This window comes from Cricetulus griseus (genome assembly GCF_003668045.3).
Source record: "Cricetulus griseus strain 17A/GY chromosome 1 unlocalized genomic scaffold, alternate assembly CriGri-PICRH-1.0 chr1_0, whole genome shotgun sequence".
In the NCBI taxonomy this organism is placed as follows: domain Eukaryota; kingdom Metazoa; phylum Chordata; class Mammalia; order Rodentia; family Cricetidae; genus Cricetulus; species Cricetulus griseus.
Genome location: NW_023276806.1, coordinates 226,412,550 through 226,424,499, shown reverse-complemented (window position 1 = coordinate 226,424,499; position 11,950 = coordinate 226,412,550).

The window sequence follows — 11,950 nt, the reverse complement described above, 5'->3', positions numbered from 1 at the left end:
CATTGAGAAGATAAAACAGTGTTTTAATAAATTTATTAAATACAACTTTTCAAGATTTGGATACTTAGGCCCTGCTCCAAATGATGACAGACTTTGAAGATTCCCCCCATGGAAGGCCTCACCCTCCCTGAGGAGCAGATAGGGGATGGGATAGGGGGTTGGTGGGGGGCAGGGGAGGAGAAGAGGGAGGTGGAACTGGGATTGTCATGTAAAACAAGATTGCTTCTAATTTAAATTTACAAAAAAGAAAAAATAAAACTTTATCTAATGATTACTAATCATAAGCTATCACTTTGGTTTGTCTTATTTATTTATTTATTTATTTATTTATTTATTTATTTATTTATTTTTGGCCTTTCCGTCCTCTAGCATCTTGTTCAATTTTTTTCCAGCAATGTTTTTTTTATCACTTTCATTATTTTACCACCTTAGTTAGATTAATTTGTATGTAGTGTTTTTTCCATTAAAGCTATTGTGAATAGTTGTTTCCCTGATTTCCTTCTCAATGTGTTTATTGTTGTTACATAGGGAAGCTTCAGAGTTTTGTAAATTGATTTTGTATCTTGCTACAATACTGATGGCATTTTCACTGTTCTTTTTATTTATTTAATTTTTTAATTAGAAAGAAAATTATTTTATATGTCAATCCCATGTCCCTCTCCCTCCCCTCCTCCCCTGCCCCCCCAACTAACACCCTACCCATCCCATACCCTTTCTGCTCCCCAGGAAGGGTGAGGCCTTCCATAGGGGGGGTATTCAAAGTCTGCCATATTCTTTGGGATAGGGCCTAGGCCAATCCCCTTGTGTCTAGGCTCAGGGAGTATCCCTCTATGTGAAATGGGCTCCTAAAGTCCATTCCTATGGTAGCGTTAAGTACTGATCCACTACAAGAGGCCCCATAGATTTCTGAGGTCTCCTCACTGACATCCACATTCAGGAGGTCTGGATCAGTCCCATGCTGGTTTCCCAGCTATCAGTCTGGGGACCAGGAGTTTTCCCTCTCAGTTTGTCTTCTAAAAAGCATAATGTATATAAAAATCATTGTTCAAGTAAAAATCTCAGTAAGACATGGGTAGGGCAATATCTTTCTAAGTCTCTGAAATCCTTTCAATTGTATTCTTCCTCTTAACTCCCTTTTCTAGGTACTGGAATTATTTTTTTAATAGCACTACACTACTCAGTTGGATTTCCTGTGCAGCCTGTTTTTTTTTTTGTTTGTTTGTTTGTTTGTTTGTTTTTTGTGGCATACTGAGGGTATACATTTTGAAAACACTCTTCAGACTCTATATCACCTGTTATACTTAGAAGCTTTATTGGACTCGATCTTTTCATTTTTTTCTGGAAATAATATTGTGAACCACGAGGATTAACATCTGGAAACCTACCTAGGGGCTTCAAGGCAATGAAAGAAAAAGACTGGCCCACAGACATGAGTACAGGAATGTGGGCTTCTATGTATCTTCACCACGTTGAGATGCATGCAACCAAGGTGAGCTCTAAAATAAGCAAATATGAAAAGCACCAAGTTGTAAAACAGAGATGCAGATAAAAGGAAGATTATAGCCATAGCTTCAAAATTAAAATGTAAGGAATGAAGACCTAGACCACAAGGCTACTGATTAGAAAATTATTCTTTTCTATAATAAAATATTGTGACTACTGACATGAATGTCCCTCTGCATGGGCAGTTTGAATTACTCAATTACTATTTTTTAATGAATTTCTGTACCATGTATCAATTTCCACTTGCCTTTTAACTTACATTTTGCACTACTATTTCTTTATTCAGAAGCAAAAACAAAGTGAAATCAGAGTCTCCAATTTATTCAGATGTTTATTTGTTGAGTTAAAAAAAATACATGTACTATGGCTGTATCCTAAACATGAATGAAATTAGTGTCTGTTATGATTCCTAAGATGCGTAGTTGGATAGGACTGCTGATGGCTTTTTTCCCTTCGCACCTCACATAGCAACTTCAGATATTACGAGAGCTAGTCTCCACAGAAGGAGTTTCCAGGTCAGAGCCAGCTCTAGTCTTTGAAGTCCAATGCTCGAAGTGTGGTGTCTTCAGCAACAGTCTTTCAAGTCCTAAGAGATGACCAAAGGCAATAGTAATAGCTTATATTGCTTTATGAATCTGTTGGATACCCCTGACCAACAACTACAAGAGAGATTTCCCATGCCTGACACTGGGGTTTTTGTTAAATTGTCTATGGCCCTTGGGGAGAGCATTAAAACAACACACACACACACACACACACACACACACACACACACACACATACACACACACGCACATGCATATGCACACACACACACACCATATATATGCATTTGTAAGTATATATTATAATCTTTATACATATATATATATATATATATATATATATCAAAGCAAGCTTAAAAAATACTTCCCAATGACTTTTTAAAATACCCATTGTGTTATTTATCTCTCTTTTCTTCCCTAGTTAAAGCTCCTTCCCATTTTCCCATTTTCCTTTTATGGTACCTCCATCTTGTTATAATGGACTAGACAAGGGCTTCAGAGGTGGGTGGGTATTAAGAGTATCTACCTGTAGCTTCTTGTCTTCTGAGTGTTGGAATGAGAAAATATACAGATCAATTACAGTCAAAGAGGAAGTGCTTCTCTCCTGTTCTTCTGGGCAAAATGCACAGGGCTTAGGTCCCAGGAGCTGAGTACCTGTTGGTGGAGAGTTCTAGATTCTAAGATACTGTCAGGATAACCCACATGAGAAATTTTCGTGAATGAGATAAAGACTCAGCGTAGTAAGCTGTCACTATTTTGGAATTGTTTGTTTTAGAACTTAATCTACCTCTCATAATGTAATGTGATCATTGTTTGGATATACTTATTTCAAAAATATCCATTGTGCATCTAGCTAGCACTGTGCTATGTACATGTAACAGATGTTCTTTGCTTTCAAAAGGCTCACAAATGAATCAACTTTTAGTAACTTGGGATTTGTAAATATTATCAATAAATTTAAGATTACTTCAGCTTTTTTGTTTCAAATTTAAAAAGCATCATGTTCTTATCACACAGATTGAACTATATCCAACAGAGTTATTCCTTACTATAAGTTTGAAATCTTTACTCTAAATAATATTCAAATTATAATAAATACTAACAGGCAACTCTTTTGAAACATTATTTTATTAGTATTACTTTACATAGTAATGTTTATTCACTTGTGCATTTTTACAACTTTTGAAAAATGCATGTAGTTATATAAGTATCACTGTGATGAAGATATGGAAATGGAAATGCTTTATCCCTCCAAACATACCATATTCTCTTTTAAATATCATCTGTTCTTTTGGACAACAACACTCTTGGATGGACAAAATAATACAGAGACATATTAAGTACAAAGCTGCTTGGCCAATGGCTAGGATTTCTCATCTGTCAGCTCAGCCTGAATTATCATAAATCTATATATTTTATAAGACTTATCTTATAGAGGATGCCTTTCGCTGGTGCCCTCTCTTGCCGGTGGCTCACATCCCACTGCTGGGGGAGGCGAAGGGGCAAGGGACACTTCCTGTTTCTCCTTGCTTAAATATGAGTCTCCTTGCTATGTCACTTCCTGCCTGGATCACCACTTCTCTACTACATTTCCCAGAGTCCTCTTTGAATCCTAGTCCCGTCTAACTTGCTGTCTCATTTGCCAAACAAGTACTTTATTCAATAATCAATAAGATGAACATATGCAGTACATTCCCATCAAACACTCACTGGAAATCACAGTTCAGGTTCATGCAATTGCCTATTGTAAAATATTGTATGAGTGGAAACATATTTTAGAGTCCGGCTTCTTTCAATTAGCATACTGAATTTCAGACATTGATGTTGCAAATCACAGTGGTTGATTCTTTTATTGCTGATGTGTCATTTTGTCAGTTGCTATTTCAGAGTTTGTTAGGATTATTTATAACATTTAACAATAATTAAAAAAACTTTTAAAGCATCTAACAAACTGTTTTTACTTTTGTTAGATGAAATAAAATCTGACATAAGAAGGGATGACTAGTTTGTTTAGCTATTTTTAAAAGTTGTTGTACCAACTTAGAATGCATGCGGTGTGAGAGCACCCACTGGCCTAACTCCTTGACAACAGCTGTTGAGGACAGTTTCATCTTCTTCAAAGGTCATAAGTAAGTGAAAAGCAACTTCTCTTTGAAGATTTTATTTGCACCGACTAAAAAATGCTAATGTTGAATATTCTTTACATTTTATTCATTTCTTTTACTTCCTGGTTCCCCTCCCTCCTCTCCAACCCCTCTGTTCCCAAACCCACAATCAATTCTTCCTCCATTTGTGTCTAGGAAAGGGCAAGTCTTCCATGAGTATCAACAAAAATCAAGTTGCAGTAAGGCTAAGCACCTCCCCATGTATTAAAGCTGAACAATGTAACTGAGTATGAGGACTAGGGTCCCAAAAGACTGTAAAAGAGACAGAGACAGTCCCTGTTCCCTCTGTTAGGAGCTACACAAGAGGACCAGGCTACACAACTGTCGCATATATACAGAGTGCCTAGGTCAGTCCCATGCAGACTCCCTGCTTGTCGGTCCAGGCTCTGGGATCACCTATGAGCCCAGATTAAGTTGATTCTGTGGGTTTTTTTGCGGTGTCCTTGACCCCTCTGGCTCCTACAATCCTTTCTCCCCCTCTTCTGAACGATCCCCAGAACTTCTCTTAATACTTGGCTGTGGGTCTGCATCCATTTCCATCAGTTGCTGGGTGAAGCCTCTCTGATGACAACTGGGCTAGGCACCAATCTGTGTGTATAGCAGAATATTATTAGGCCAAATTATGTTGATTTTTTTCCTGCAGTCATGTTTGTCCTAAGGTCTCTGTCCTAGGTCTCTAAGTCATCCAGCCTTTGGGTCTTTGCACTCCAGGCAGTATCAGGGCTGGGTTTATCCTCCTGGCATGGGTTTTAGGCTAGAGCAGTCATTGATTGGCCACTCCCTCAATCTCTAGGCCACTGTTACCGCAGCACATCCAATAGGCAGGACAGACTGTTGGTCAAAAGTTATGTAACTGGGTTGGTTTCCTACTCTCTCCTCTTGCTGTCTTGCATGGACACGGGAAAACATCAGTTCAAGCTATGTATCTGCTATTGCTAGAAGTCTTAGCTGGGTCTCTCTTGTGTGTTCCTGAGAGACTCGCTTGGCTGAGGTTTTTACCTGACTCCCAAATGCTCCGCCGTACCAGTAGTCTCCTTCAGTTCTCCCCTCCCTGTCGCCCACCCAACCTGATCTCTCACATTCCCACCGCCACCCACCTGCCCTCCACTCGTGAAATCTCTTCTATTGCCTCTTCCAAAGGAAATCTGGGCATCCTCCTGTGAACCCTCCTTGTTACCTCGTCTCTCTGGGTCTGTGGATTATAGTATAGTTATTCTTTATTTTATCACTAATATCCACTTATGAATACATATCAGGTTTGTCTTTCTGGGGCTAGGTTACCTCACTGAGGATGATTTTTTTTCTTGTTGCAACCATTTGCCTGCAAATATCCTGGTGTCTGTGGGTTCTTGGTTTTTTTTTTTTTTTTTGTATATTTGTTTTGCTTTGCTTTTTACAAAGAGAAAAGGTCTATTTTGGCTTACTATTCATGGTCAGGTAGACACGTTGGTTTTACCCCTTTGATAGTGGTGTTGGATGGCAATGGTATGTAAATATGTCAAAGGAAAACTGCTTATTTTCTTGTTTCATGATGGAAGGGAAGAGGAGATGAAAGGAGGAAAGAGCGAGAGAAGGAGGGAGAGAGACTAATGTCCCTTTCAAGTGCATGCCTCTCCTGACTTAAAGATCTCCCACTGAAGTCATTCCTCTTAAAAGTTTTTCTAGCTCCCAGTAGAATTCCTCTGGGGTGGGACCTTTAAGCCCTCTAGGGTGAGGCCCTTTAACCCCTATAGGGGTGGACCTTTAGAGAACATGTAAGATCAAAATTGTCACACCTGGCTGGCATCTTAATTATAAACTGTGAAAGACCCTGAGTCAGTGGCACCCAAATAAGGCTTCTTAGGTTCTGGGCCCATAGAATTGAGCTCATTGAGCAAGGTGTCTGTGTTTTTAACAGGCGAGTAATACTCCACTGTGTAAATGGACCACATTTTTTAAAATCCACTCCTCAGTAGTGGGACATATATGTTGTTTCCAGTTTCTGAATATTATAATTAAAAATGCTATGAACATAATTGAGCAAGTTTCCCTGTGATATGATTAAGCATACTTTGGGTATATGTTCACGAATGGTATAACTGGGTCATATGGTAGGTTGATTTTGATTTTAGACATTATCACAAATGTAAGATGGAATCTCAAAGTGATTTTGATTTGCATTTACCTGATGGCTAAGGATGTTGAACAGCTCCAGTGTTTCTAGGCCATTCGAGACTCTTCTGCTGAGAAGTCTCTGTTGAGATCTGCACCCCATTTTTTAATTGGTTTGTTGATGTCTAGTTTCTTAAGTTCTTTATATATTTTGGAAAACAGCCCTCTGTCAGATGTGGGGCTGGAGAAGATCTTTTCCCAACCTGTAGGCGTCTGTTTTGTCCTATTGACAATGTCCTTTGCCTTACAGAAGCTTCTCAGTTTCATGAGGTCCCATCTAGTAAATATTGACCTTAGTGTCCTGTTCAGGAAGTTGTCTACTGTGCCAAGCACTAATGGCTATTTCCCACTTCTCTTCTATCAGGTTTGGTGTATGTGAATTTATGTTGAGGCCTTTGATCTACTTGGACTTGAGTTTTGTGCGGGGGTGATGGATATGGATCTATTTGCATTCTTCTACATGCTGATAATCAGTTAGACCAGCATCATTTGTTGAAACGCTTTCTTTTCTCCATTGTATCCTTTTTGACTCTTTGCCAAAAATCAGGTGTATGGATTTATGTCTATGTCTTCAATTCAATTCTATTGATCCACTTGCCTGTTTTTATGCAAACAACACGTGGCTTTTATTACTATACTACAATAGAGGTTAAAATCAAGGATAGTGATAACCACAGAAGTTCTTCTCTTGAACAGCATTGTTTTATCTATCCTGGTTTTTTTTTTTTTTTTTGTCTTCCTATAGGAGGTTGAGTATTGTTCTTTCAAAGTCTGTAAAGAATTGTGTTGGAATTTTAATGGGAATTGCATTGAATCTGTAGGTTGCTATTGGTAAGTGGTCATTTTTACTGTTAATCCTACTGATCCTTAAGCATGGGAGATCTTTCCATCTTCTGATATCTTCTCCAATTTCTTTACTCAAAGACTTGAAGTTTTTGTCATACACATCTTTTATTTGCTTGGTTAGAGTTACCTCAAGATTTTTTTTATTATTTTTGACTATTGTTAACAGTGCTGTTTCCCTGATTTCTTTTGTAAGCCCATTTATTGTATGTATGCTTGTGTATAGAAGGGCTACTGATTTTGTTTTTAGTCAATCTTGTATCCAGATACATTGTTGAAGATATTTTCATCTCTAGGAGTTCCCTATTAGAATGTTTTGGGTTGCTTATGTATTCTACCACATCATTTGCAAATAGTGATACTTTGACTTCTTCCCTTCCAATTTGTATACATTGAGTTCCTTCAGTTCTCTTATTGCTCTAGCTAGAACTTCTACTACTATTTTGAATAGATATGGAGAGAGTGGACAGTCTTGTCTTGTTCCTGATTTTAGTGGAATTGATTTGGGTTTCTCTCCGTTTAATTTAATGTTGGCTGTCAGCTTGCCGTATTTTGCTTTTATTATGTTTAGGTATGTCCCTTGTATTTCTGATTTCTCCAAGTCTTTTATCTTGAAGGGGTGTTGGATTTTGACATTTGGATCATGTCCTCTAATGAGATGATCATGTTGCTTTTTTTCTTTCAGTTTATTTATATGGTGGATTACATTGACACATTTTTTATATATATATTAAACCATCCCTGCATCTCTGAGATGAAGCCTACTTGATCATGGTGGATAATATTTTTGATGTATTCTTGAATTCAATTTGCCAGTATTCTACTTAGATTTTTTGCATTAATGTTCATGGGGGAAATTGGTCTGTAATTCTCTTTGTTTGTTGTATCTTTGTGTGGTTTGGGTATCAGGGTGACTGTGGCCTCAACTTGGCAATGTTTCTTCTACTATTTTGTTGAATAATTTGAAGAATATTGGTATTAACTCTTCTTTGAAAGTCTGGTAGAATTCTTCATTAAAACTGCCTGACTCTGGGCTTTTTTTGTATTGGGAGACTTTAAACAACTGCTTCCATTTCCTTGGGGATTATTAGTCAATTTAAATTGCTAATATTGCTAAACTTGATTTAAGTTTAGTAAGTGGTATCTATAAAGAAATTTGCCCATTTCTTTTAGATTTTCCAATTTTGTGGAGTACAGGCTTTGTGAGTATGACCTAGTGATTCTCTGGTTTTCTTCAGAGTCTGTTGTTATGTCATTTTTTGTTTCTGGTTTTGTTGATTTGTATATTCTCTCTCTGCTTTTAGTTAGTTTGGATACAGGTTTATCTATTTTGTTGATTTCCTGGAAGAACCAACTCTTTGTTTCATTGATTCTTTGTATTGTTCTCATTCTATTTTGTTGATTTCAACTCTGAGTTTATTTTCTGTCATCTACTCCTCTTGGGTGTGTTTGCTTCTTTTTATCCTAGAGCTTCTGATGTTGTTAACTTGTTAGTATAGGAACTCTTGAAATTTTTCATGAAGGAAATTGATGTTATGAACTTTCCTGTTAGCACTGCTTTCATTGTGTCCCATAAGTTTGGGTATGATATACATTTCATTGAATTCTAAGAAGTTTTTTTAACTTCCTTCCTTCCTTTCTTCCTTCCTTCCTTCCTTTCTTCCTTCCTTTCTCTTTCTATTGCCTTTTGTGGGTGCAGGTAACTTCCTGGGGTTAGCTTTTTCCATCTAGTAGCTGGATTTGTAGACAGATACTGTTTTAATTTATTTTGTCATGAAATATCTTGTTTCCGTCTATGTTTTTGATAGTTTTGCTAGGTATAGTAGTTTCGGCTGGTATCCATGGTCTCTTAGAGTCTGCAAGACATCAGTCCAGGCCCTTATGGATTTTAGGGTCTCCACTGAGAAATCAGGTTAATTCTAATAGGTCTGTCTTTATATGTTTCTTGGTCTTTTTTCCTTTGCCACTTTTAATGTTCTTTCTTTGTTCTATGTTTAGAGTTTTGATTATTATGTTGTGAGTGGATTTTCTTTTCTAATCCAATATATCAGGTGCTTTTGTAAGATTCTTGCACCTTTATAGTCATGTCCTTCTTTAGGATTGGAAAATTTTCTTCTACAACTTTGTTAAGTACATTCTCTGTATTTTTGAGGTGAGTTCCTTCTCCTTCTTCTATTCCTATTATTCTTAGATTTGGTCTTTTCATAGTGTCCCAGATTTTCTGGATATTTTATGTTTAGGAATCTTGTAGATTTAGCATTTTCTTTGACTGTTGAATCTATTTCCTCTATCTGAGAGTCTCTCTTTCATCTCTTACATTTTGTTGATGATTATTGCATCTGTAGTTCCTGTTCACTTACCCAGATTTTCCATTTCCAGGATTCTCTCCTTTTATGCTTTTTTATTGCATCTATTTCCATTTTCAGGTCTTGAACAGTTTTCTTCATCTGTTTGTTTGTTTTTTCTTGGCTTTTGTGGCATTTTTGTGGGGGTTATTGTTTTTTGTCTTTTCCTCAATTGATTTAAGGGATTTTTAATCTCCCCTTCACGGATATCTACTACAATCTTCATAAAGCTAGTTTAGGATCTTTTTCTTGTGCTTCAGATGTGCTGAACTGTTCAGGTCTTGGTGTCATAGGATAGCTGGGCTCTGGTGATGCCCAGATGCCCTTTCTGTCATTGACTGTGTTCTTACACTGGTGTTTGTTTAGGCATCTGGATTTGGGATGGCTGCAGGTCTAGGTGTTAATTCCTGTGTTTGTCCTTGTTGTATGGATGTTTTGGCTTTTTGGTTTCTCTTTCCTCTCTAGTCTTCTGATCTTGGGTCTCTAAGACCAGCTTGGCCTCCAATACAGCTGCTGGGTCTGGATTTCTGAGATCTAGCCTCTGCTCACATAAAGCAGAAGTCTGCTTCTGAAGTTGTAGGCCATTGGTATATTTTCCTGTGCTTTTCACCTATCTGCAAGCCTTTGAGATGTTGTTCACTAAATCTTTTCTTCAGTGTTTATTGTTAGTGTTTGTCAGTTCAGTTCCAAGTATTTGCTAGGTGTTTCAGACACAAATATTTTATGATACATGTATTTTGCAAAATCTTCAGTTGATTTGTGATTCATCTTCTCATTCTCCTAAGAGTGTCTTTCAGAAATCAGAGCTTTAATTTAAAAAGATTTATTTATTTTATGCTCTATGTGTGGGTGTTCTGCCTGTACATATTTTTGTGCAATGGATGTTTGCCTGGGGTCGAAGAAGACTAGTAAAGAAGGCACTGATTTCTGCTGAATCCTAAGTTATGGACAGATGTGAGCCACCATGTGGATTTTGGGAACCAAACCCAGGTCCTCTACAAGAGCAGCTGGTGCTTTTAACTGCTGAGCTGTCTCTCTAGCCCCAAGGGTTTATAATTTTGAGAAACAATTGGCTAATCCAAGGTCATATTTCACCAGTGTGTAAGTGTCTGCTCAGTCCATTTAAGTATCCCATCCATTTTATCTGTGTGAGGCACATTGAAGTATGTTGTGTGTCTTGTTCAGGTTCTGCTTCTAGGATCCTTGCTTATAGCTGGCTGTCGAGGTGCTCATTACTATTGTTGAAAAGTCAATGTTTTTTTCCATTAAATTTTCTTTGTAGTTCTCTAAAAATCAATACTTCACTAGAAGCAGTTTACTCAAATTATATACATAATTATCAAAAGGAAGCAATTTGTTACAGTAATTCTATTCCTCTCAATACCAAACACATGAATCAATAGCTTGTTTTTCACAAATGCTCTGGAAGGAAGTGACTCAATTTCTAGGCAGATATTTAAATGGTGGCTTTTCTGTGCAGAAGAGACACTATTTAAAGTAGGTGAGAACAGGAGAAATTGTGCAGTGTGTGTGTGTGTGTGAGAGAGACAGTGTGTGTTATGTGAGTGTGTTTATGTGTGTAGGGGATTGTGTGTGTGTGTGTGTGTGTGTGTGTGTGTGTGTGTGGAGTGGAGTGTTTGTGTCTATGTGTGTGTAGGGTAGTATGTGTATAGTAGAGTGTGTGAGTAGGGGCGTGTATGTGTATGCAGGAGAGTGTGTGCATTGGTAGGGTAGTGTGGGAGAGTATGTATGTGTAGGAAGTGAGTGTGTAGGGAAATGTGAGTGTGTGTGTGTGTGTGTGTGTGTAGGAGAATTTAAGTGAGTGTGTACTGTGGGGATGTGAGTGTGTTTGAGTGTGTGTGTGTGTGTGTGTGTGTGTGTGTGTGTGTAGGGGAGTTTAAGTGAGTGTGTATGTGTAGGGGAGTGTGTGTGTATGTAGGAGTGTGTGTGTTGTGTGTGTGGTATGTTGTGTGTATGTGAGTGTATTATGTGTGTGTAGGAGAGTGTATGTGTGTGTGAGTGTGTGTTGTGTGTATGTGTGTAGGGAAGTTTAAGTGAGTGTGTATGTGTGGAGGAGTGTGTGTGTTGTGTGTAGGGGAGTTTAGGTGAGTGTGTATGTGTAGGGGAATGTGTGTGTGAGTGTGTATGTGTGTTGTGTGTGTGTGTGTGTTATGTGTGTGTGTGTTGTGTATGTGTGTGTGTTATGTGTGTGTGTGTGTTGTGTGTATGTGTGTGTCTAGGGGAGTTTGAGTGTGTATGTGTAGAGGAGTGAGTGTGTGTGAGTGTGTGTTGTGTGTATGTGAGTGTGTGTGTGTGTGCAGGCGAGTGTTCCCATGGAAGGAAAGCAGTGAGAGGAGATTATGTTTGACATTGTTGCTCTTCACTTCCTTTGGTTGAG